Raw genomic sequence first — 10,546 nt, 5'->3', positions numbered from 1 at the left:
TGCTTTCGGTACAACTTCTGGTATATACTGGAAGTTATATAACTTACTGCAGTTATGGATAGATATTGTATAACTAGTCTTTTAGAGTCTTCTATAGTCTTTTAGAAGATTCTAGGTTTCGAATGTATACCTCTCGCTCGCATTTCGAGCGCATATAAATTAACGTAGCATAATTAATATTTTAAATAAAGAAATGTGTCTGTCTCTTTGTTACTTTTTCACAACTAAACGGCTAAGTGAACTCAATTAAAATTGACATAAAAGGTTGTATGACGAGAGGCTATATTTAAACCTAAGAAAAGCAGATGAAGTCTGCATTATTCTCATCTATTTCTATCGACAAGTAGCTTGATTTACAAGTTAAGTTCCGGTATACCTATAGGTAAGAAGGGTGGCAGTATATGGCAGAGTAATTTTGTGGCAGATGAGGTGTCCTCTTGAGAACTTCAGGCTCGGTTGTACTATATGTGGCCCAGATATTATTTTTTTATACAGCGACACTGAAACGTCGGTTTTCAGCGTACCAGAAACAATACGCTAACCGTTATAAGTTCATATTTGAAATTCGCTAACGATCGTATACGCATTATCATATGCAACCACTTTGTACCAATTTCAAGTAATTAAAAAACTAGTCTGAAATCTCCGAGTTTGATTACACCATCTTCGCTTTTCACTAAAAGGCACAAACACTAGTCTTAACACCTCAACCATCAATAGATTCTTCTCCTCATTCATTCACATCACATTCCATTATATAAGCCACCATATTATTTATCCATCCATCCAGCCATCTATCGTTTCATCTTCGCAGCCCTGAAGACGTCCACTGCTGGACATAGGCCTCCCCCCAAAAGATCTCCACGACGATCGGCCCTGCGCTGCTCGCATCCCATGCCTTCCAGCGATCTTGACCAGATCGTCGGTCCACCTAGCTGGAGGCCTTCCCACGCTGCATCTTCCGGTCCGTGGTCGCCACTCGAGGACCTTACTGCCCCAACGGCCATCTGTCCTACTACCATTGCCACTTCAGAGTCGCAATTCTTCGGGCTATGTGGGTCACTCTAGTTCTTCTGTGGATCTCCTCATTTCTGATTCGATCACGCAGAATAACTCCGAACATAGCCCTCTCCATTGCCCTCTGAATGACTCTGAGCTTGTTCATGAGGCCCATAGTTAGCGACCACGTCTCTGTGCCGAAAGTCATCACAATACAAAAATCGTTTCCATACATACATTACATAGATTATACACAGGTTTTATAATCCGATAGGATTTCTATACCAATTCCAATTTATTGTAAAACCAATTCCAAATTATTGTAAAGTAAAGTAATTACTGGTGTCGACATATTTTTGAAGACTATATACTCCAACACAGAAAGTCGGCTTGCACTGCACTTGTGTGTATAAAAACAACACTCGGGATTCTTTCTTTCGAACCGGTTATTGAGTACTTTAGGTAGTACATACCTACTACCTACCAATCCAAAATTAATTTATTACAAGTACTGTAATAAAACAACTTAAATAAAATTACATTAATACATCAACAAGCGTTCGGTTCTTTACGATTTCTTAGAATTTTATCTCCATGCTTTATTTATCAACAATTTCACGAATAAGACTAATTGAAAATGGAACTCATTTCGAATATTATCAGCGTAATTCTGAGAATTTGTTTTAAAAGTTATAAATTTCGCAATCGCACCTATATTCCTTTTGATATATTATTTAAATAACTAGTTGACTCGCTACTTTGTCGTATAAATTATTTCGAGATGGGACCACTCTTATCACCTAGAGGTATAAAAATGCCTATTATTCTCAGACCTACAACACTAAAAATTTCATAAAATTTCTTGATAGGGCTCCCCTTATCACCAAGGGATATAAAAAAGCATACCATTCTAAGACCTATAACACAAAAATTTCATAAAATTTCTTAATAGGGCGACCTTATCACCTAGGGATATGAAAGCGCCTACCATTCTAAGACCTATAATATTAAAAATTTCATAAAAGTCAACAAATATGTTTTATATATAAGCTAAAGTACTGGTTTTATTTTTCAAATTTATACAAAAACATGATGTGAGCCTGATCACTATCAGACAATTCCGGCGGTGCTACGCCAGTCATCTACGGGCTACGGCGTAGAATGCACGTACCCGCCCGCCCTCCGCTACTCGGCTGCGCGTATTACGCACGCCTAAACCCGGCAATAGAATTTTAAATTACGAAACGTTACAGTATTAGTGAATACTTTTTTGTACTTTGGAATTCCAATTTAAAGGTACGTGATATTTCTACGTGTAAATATACATTTGAATATTTTTATATGAACACATTAATTCTTGGAAATTAAATTTAGAAGTGCGATATATTTTCATGCAGATAATTGAATATTTCAAATTAATGGAAAATATTTGTACTTCAATTTTAATGTAATTATTATGATTGTTGAAATGTTTTTAACAATGAAAGTTATTGCAATTTCAATTTAAAAGACATTTAAGGTTAAATGTTCACTTATACTTACTAATATATTTTTTTAATTAAAAATACTTTTTGTACATTGTCAATAAAATTAATAATAATATTTATTCATTTCGGAACAATAATATTACTATGTAGCCGTAAGATCAGTATTAGGGAATCCCTGTGTTAGAGATGTTATCTTTGTAATTATAAACGTAAAAGTGAGTTTGTTAGCGGTGTTTGGGGAAAACGGTTCAACCAATTGTCACGGCATTAGGTACATAACATACAATTTTAACAGAGATCTTTATAATGGTCATTGAAGTATGGGTAAAGGTGTTTTCATCCTCACTAACCTATAATAATAATATCTCAGCACACAGCGCCATCTAGTCCCAAGCTAAGCAGAGCTTGTGTTATGGGTATTAGACAACTGATATAAATACTTAGATACATTTTTTTTAAATACATACATATTGTACATAGAAAACACTCAATCATACTCATGAATACAAATGTTTGTACCGTGCGAGGAATTGAACCCACGACCATCGGATAGTAAAGCGGTGTACTAAACCATTAGACCACCGAGGCTGTCCTAACCTAGATATACAATCAGAGCAAATCAAAAATAATTAATTCATGTAGGACATTTTAGTCGCTTCTGAATATCAAATGCTATATGCAAATGCTATATATATAAATAGTAGAGGATAAAATCATTTCGGACAGTTTTTCCATTGTGATAAATTTACAAGGAATGAACTATGCTTTGTAAGATAGCATGGAGATTGACCTGACAAATTCAAATTCAAATTCAAAATATCTTTATTCATGTAGGTCTATTACAGACTCTTATAATATGTCAAATCTACCGTGAGTTCGGAATGATTTCGAGATGAAAAGAGCTGACAAGAAAGTCAGCTCGTATTTCTTTTATATATATAATATTATCAATTTCTTCAAACGGTTTTTTCAATATTACAAACAGATACTCCAATTTTATTTATTTGTATAGATATATTATTTAAATGTAATGGATTAAGGGAACGTATTAGGCACAGATTTTAGAATAAAGAGTATAATCCGTCACATTTAAAATTAGTGTCCTTGTTGCTAAGTAACAGTTTTGTGTAACGTGCAACTGTGATGAAAATAATATCCACTAAATATCTCCATCAAATACCCGTGAGAAGCCGTGGCGTGGCACTAGCTGAAAATAATGAGAATTAGGTATATACCTTGACGAATTTAATCTCATGGATTAAATTCGTTACACAGTTATTTATTTCTCTATTTCTGCGGGTCGTACTTTAAAATAACAGATGCTTCCAGTATCAATCCATTAACAAGGTAGATCATGTACTATACTTAGTATAAAATGAAATCGCTCCGATGTCTGTTCGCTTAGATCTAAAAGATCTACTACGCAATGCAGTTTTTTAACAATAGATAGAGTGATTTAAGAGGAAGGTTTATATGTATATGCCTGTAATACATGAACAGCCCTGCGAAGCACAGCGGGGTAGCTAGTAATATATGAAAATGTCTTTTGTCCGGAATAGAATCCTAAATTACTAAACCGTTTTTGAAGAAATTTTATACGTACACTCGGTAGGTCTGAGAATAAGCTGTTAACTGTTTTTTTTTCTATCTTTAGGTAAAAAGACAGTCCCTCCTTTAAAAAAAATATTATTTTGTTATAAAGGATAAAATGAATTTGTTTTTTTTATACTACTATGGTGGCAAACAAACATACGGCCCGTCTGATGGTAAATGGACCTATGGACGCCTGATACGCCACATGGGCGTTGCCGACTCTTAAGAAACCTTGAGGTCTAAGAATAAGCTGTTTTTTTATATCTTTAGGTAAAAAGACAGACACACCTTTATATTTTGTTTGTTACAACGGATAAAATGTAGTCGGTTTTTTTATACTACTATGGTGGCAAACAAGCATACGGCCCATCTGATGATAAATGGTTACCGTAGCCTATGGACGCCTGAAACACCAGAGGTGTCATGCGCGTTGCCGACTCTTAAGAAACCTTAATATACCCTTCTTGAAAAACTCCATCCCGTAGTCTCGGTACCGCTCTCTGTTCGCTTAGATCTTTAAACTACGCAACGGATTTTAACGCAGTTTTAGCAATAGAGTGATTGATTCAAGAGACAGGTTTATATGTATAAAACATGTATACCCGTACGAAGCAGGGTCGGGTAGCTAGTAAAATAATATTATAATCCCTAAATTTTAACCCCTCTATCATGAACCTCTATTTTTCTATAGCTATATCAAATTTAATGGCAAAATAACGTTTGCCGGAACTCCTAATCAGACTATATAGTATTATATATATAATTATTGATTAAAATTGACATGAAGACTGAAGTAGACTATTTATAAAGTCTGCGTGATTATCTTTTGAAATGAAATTTATTTGTTATAAAAGTAGTACATAAAAGATGGCATGGTTATTTATGTTATATATATTTTTTTTATAAATACATACATATTAAACAAAAACCAATATACACAATCATACACATTAATACAAATGTTTGTACTAAACAATTTACTACTACTGTATATATATATATACCGACGACCTCGGTGGTCTAGCGGACTAGCACACCGCTTTACGTCCGATGGTCGCGGGTTCGATTCCTTGCACGGCACAAACATTTGTATTCATGGATGTATTTGTATCTTGTATCAGTTATCTAGTACCCGTAACACAAGCTTTAGATAGCTTAACTTGGGACTAGATGGCGCTGTGTGAATTGTCCTGAGATTATTATTATTATTATTATATATACACGTTTAGTTTACTAATTAATTGTACTTTTATTCTATCATCATATAATATACATGAACTTTTAAACCTTTGGAAGAAAGCTGATCTTGGCTACCCTGAGACCCGGGGGATAAAGCCTGAGTAAAGAGGTTCCGGATGCACTCGGATGATTCAAAAAACCTTAATTCAATTCTATGCATAATAAACAATTGATAGAAATAGTTAAATACGTAGATATATTCATTAATTGTTCATAATTGAAATCCACCAGGTCGTGACCCACTTATTTATAACTACGTGATCTGATTTCGATACGTGTAATGCGATTAGGATTCACCAATTTACATTTTTTAATATGAAACTGTTACCAAACATTTTAACAACGAATTGTTAACAAGATAACAATCGGTAAATATGTTATTTAATTAATTACATTAATAAATCAATAAAAAAAATATTATGCCCTAATCGATCACTATCTGGAATTATACTCTCAAAGAAAACGAGTTAGAATCAAGATAACGAGTTGGAATCTTGGTTTAAAAGACACAAAATTTTGTGTCAATTTAAGCCAAGTCAATTCTAGATGTTTCTTGAATTCTTTGTATTGCTATCACCAATCACAAATACATCAGTTACTGGTGATAAAATACACAGAATTCAAGAGACGGTTATCAGTGATTAGTGATGGAAATACAGAGAATACAAGAGACACTCTAACTTACTGCTACGACGAATTCAAATATATGTATATATTCATAGAAATGTAGTCGTTCCAACAGTTGCAATGCCTCTTTAATAATAATAATCTCAGGACAATTCACACAGCGCCATCTAGACCCGAGTTAAGTTAGCTAAAGCTTGTGTTATGGGTACTAGATAACTGATACAAATACATAGATATATTTTCGTAAATATTACACAGAGAAAACATCCAGACCGATACAAACAATCATACTCATGAATACAAATGTTTGTGCAGTGCGAGGAATCTGCGACCCTCGGACGTAAAGCGGTGTGCTAGACCACTAGACCAAGGTCGTCACAAAATCGTCGTCTCTACCTACCCCACAAGGGATGAATAATGGGGTCATTACACATAGCAATGTACCATGTCAGGTTGACCTCCACGCGGTTCCCCCTGGAAACCGTCGTGAGAAATTCCTGGTGAATTTGTCACGATGGGCTAATTGACCTGACCTCATGTTCATCTTACCATCCTCCACTGCACACACACAGCACAGTTAGCACAGGTGGGTGCACCATTCATTATTATTCACTAAAAAAAACCTACCCCATATCGAATAATAGTCGTAAAAATTATTGATATTAAACAACTGACGTGACAAAATCTACGATTTATTTAGTGAAGGGTCTATATCGCTACTATTTATGTAACTTACTAAAATGAACGTAACCGTAGGTACACTGCAAAAGTCTTCTGCTTGTGTACTTAAGTCGCATTTCAGCTTCCAGTAGCTTATTTTAAGCTGTGTTTCGGTAGGGTGCAGATTAGGTAGTGAAATTATAGGCTGGGGACATGATATATTAGGCTACTAGAATGGCAATGCATGAGTTGTATCCGGGTATCACATGATAACGTGATGCTGTTTAGATTACCGCTGGCCTGATGGTGAGGCGTTTGCTGTTCAAATTTGCAAAAAAATCAGAATCTCCAAAAAACAAAGTGAATACTTCAGAACAAATATTTTTTATCGACAAACAAAAGCCTGGGTCTTTTAATTTGGTTCGACGAACTCTGCATATGATTTCCATTTGCAACTCTACATTCATACATACTAAACAACTTAACATTCTTAATATTATTATACAATAAATAACTACGTTGTACAAATATATTTTCGTGTTCTTTGTTGCGTTTCAAGATTCCTTTTGATCTCCGTGATTTTTTGTCTTTTCTATCTGTCATCTATGCATGTATTTGATTTTGACCTCTATACTTTCTCTCGGTGACTTCTCCTTACATTACATCTTTCAAACGATCTGTATCTCTTTGACATAATTCTTCAAGGCGTATCATGTAAAAAATGATATTTTTTATCGCTCGTTATTTCTTTAAGTAAATTTCTTATACTGTCATTTACTTGAAGCCTTTTAAGGGTTTTATTTATAGAAATAATGACTACATCATTCTGAAAGGAAACTAGAAATAGGAGATATCGTCATTAATGTGCATTTATAATTTAGTTTATATTGTACTCTTATACATTAGCATAGCAAATAATAACTGACGGTATGTTGTTACTGTCGCCTACTTACCTACTTGACTTTAATAATAATATTTTTTTAGTTTTCATCCAATATTTACATTTTCCAATGTTCCCTGGTATCTCAATTAGAAACTCGTGTTTTAGGTATCAGTTCCCTCCTCTTACAATTTACAATTATTGGAACTATAAATTACAAAAAGAAAATTAAAAGAATATTAACTTAAACTTAACAGACCATAATTTATTGCAGTGTGTGTTTGTGCGTATATGTGTGTCATAATACATTAGAATAGAATAGATTCTATTAATTTCTAATTCTCTTTTAATTTTCTTCTTAAGTTCCCTCATCTTACAATTTACAATTATTGGAACTATAAATTACAAAAAGAAAATTAAAAGAATATTAACTTAAACTTAACAGACCATAATTTATTGCAGTGTGTGTTTGTGCGTATATGTGTGTCACTTTCTGCGTTACCATTCCTGTGACTAGGATATCATAATACATTAGTAGGTTTTTAAAAGACGATAATCGAAGCGTGCACCCGCCTGCGCTAACAGTATACGCTGGCGGGGCACCAGTGGAGGATGATAAAATGAGCATGAGATCAGGTCAGTTAGTCCAATTATACTTTTATACGTTAGCATAGCAAATAATAAACTACCGGAACACCTGATAGCATATTATTACTGTCGCCTACTTGACATTATGCGGTACCATTCCTGAGAACTAGGATATCATGAATACCTTAGTAGGTTTTTTAATGAACGATAATGTAATGATGCACCCGCCTGCGCTATAAGCGCTGGTATCTCGCCAGTGTAGGACACCAACAGAGGATGATAAAATGAGCATGAGGTCAGGTCAGTTAGATTGTGACAAATTCATAAGAAACCAAGCGATGGTTTCTAAGGGAATCCGCGTGAAGGAAAACCTGACATTGTACATTGCTAGCAATAGGTTTATTAGAGTAAATAATGTCATTTAAATTAAAAGAAATTCATATCCTAGTGAAGACGAATTGGGAGGCGACTGTCAATAATATAACAATCCCCTTATCTTTTGCCACATTTAATCAGGTGAGCAGTCAGCCTATTTGCCATTCAGAATCTATGCATATAAATAAAATTGGAGTGTCTGCTGGTAATATTGAAATAACCGTTTTTTACTACATGCATATGAATATAAATACGGTACATAAACCAAAATAACATTTTTTACAATTTTTGTCTATCTGTCTATTTGTTCCGGCTAATCTCTGAAATGGCTGGACCGATTGTTACGGGACTTTTTTTTGACAGATTGCTGAGTAAGGTGTAAGTAGTAAGGAGTAACTCAGGTTACTTTTATTTTAATAAAATTCTTTTATTATTGAAAAATAAAGCTAGTATAAAATGTAAACTGAACACAAATAGGAATTAAATTCTGAGTACGCAGTTTGAAGTACCAATACCTTACCTTACCGCAACAACTCATTAACTTCTCCCCACAGGGGTTGAATCTCATCTAACAATGTGCATTTATAGACTGCTATCGTATTATCCACATTAGCATAGTATTACATATGTACATGTGTTATGACCTCGGTGACCTAGTGGTTTAGCACACAGCCTTACTAACGATGGTCGCAGGTTCAATTCCTCGCTCGATGCATACATTTATGAGTTAGATCGGTTATATTGGCCTGCGTTTTCTATATTTGATCATCGTCATCAGCCCACTGCAGTCCACTACTGGACATAGGCCTCTCCCAAGGCACATCATTGGGCATGATCTTCAGCCCTTCTCATCCAGTTTGTGTTGACGGCATTATGAGAATTGGTTTGGGTTTTTTATACTCTATATGTATGTTAATCCTTGACATATACATAGTACTAGCTGTTCCTGCGACTTCGTCCGCGTGGAATTTAACTTTATATTTCTAAAATAAAAGCATTTTTTTAAAAGAAAGTAGTCTAAGTTACTCCTTATTACATCAGCTATCTACAGTAGTACACCTTGGTCATGTTAAAAATATACCCATAGAATTGTGAGTAACGCTTGTGTCCAAATGCAACGTTTGTGACGTTGCATTTGGACAGCCTCGGTTTTTATGGTACAACAAATGGTTTAGCACACCGCTTTACTATCTGATGGTCATAGGTTCGATTCCTCGCACGGTACAAACATTTGTGTTCATGGGTATGATTGTTTGTATCGGTCTTATTTATTAATGACACATAATAAAAAAATATAAATAAAAAAAATTGCCCAAAAAATAAAAAATAATGTTAGGGGTGGACAACCTTTATCACTTTGGGGTATGAAAAATAGATAGTAGCCGATTCTCAAAACCTACTGTATATGCATATAAAATTTCATCAAAATCGATCAAGGCGTTTGGGAGGAGTATGGTAACTAACATTGTTACACGAGAATTTTATATATAACAGAAGATATAGCCGCTCATTAGAGGGTCATTCATCACGCTATCAAATTTAGGGGCCGACCTGTCCGGTGCGTAACGTTGTTTGTAAATGACGTCATTACGCGGGTCAACTGACGCATTAAGCTGATTAATTTCACTTACGAGAGTAAATAACACTAATAGGGGATACGTAAACACAGATATTTTTGTTACCAAGCCGTTACAATAACCGTGGTTATAATAATCTTATATATAAACTAGCTTTTGCCCGCGGCTTCGCTCGCGTTAATTTATCCCCTTAGGGGTGGAATTTATCAAAATCCTTTCTTGGAGAATGCCTACGTCATAGTAGCTTAATGCATGCAAAGTCTCAGCCCGATCGGTTTTAAATTTACAAAGTTTTATACAAATTTTCATCCTCTATTTTGTCCCTTTGGGGGTAGAATTAATCAAAATCCTTTCTTATCCTTGTTATAACGTAGGCATCCTACGTTATAACAACTACCTATCATACTCATGAAAACAAATGTTTGCACTACGCGAGGAATCGAAGCCGCGACCGTCGGAAGCAATGTGGGTTAAACCGCTAGACTACGCCGCCGCTATGTTAAGTTTATTTGAATAAAGAT

At 34.7% G+C, this 10,546-nt stretch overlaps 1 protein-coding gene across 2 annotated transcripts in view; it reads left to right on the top strand.

Annotated features, from left to right (window-relative positions):
- Positions 1–2,206: 2,206 nt before the first annotated feature.
- The window catches only part of LOC131855039 (ankyrin repeat domain-containing protein 29-like), a 73,280-nt gene continuing 64,940 nt past the window's right edge, over positions 2,207–10,546 (top strand). For both annotated transcript variants that reach the window (XR_009358089.1, XM_059206250.1), the window contains exon 1: positions 2,207–2,295. The gene's annotated coding sequence lies outside the window, so the exon portion shown is untranslated. The remainder of the gene's footprint in view (positions 2,296–10,546) is intronic.

Source organism: Achroia grisella, unplaced genomic scaffold (genome assembly GCF_030625045.1).
Source record: "Achroia grisella isolate CSIRO2021 unplaced genomic scaffold, CSIRO_AGI_Agris_v1 utg1295, whole genome shotgun sequence".
Lineage (NCBI taxonomy): Eukaryota > Metazoa > Arthropoda > Insecta > Lepidoptera > Pyralidae > Achroia > Achroia grisella.
This window is presented reverse-complemented; position numbering and strand designations above follow the sequence as displayed.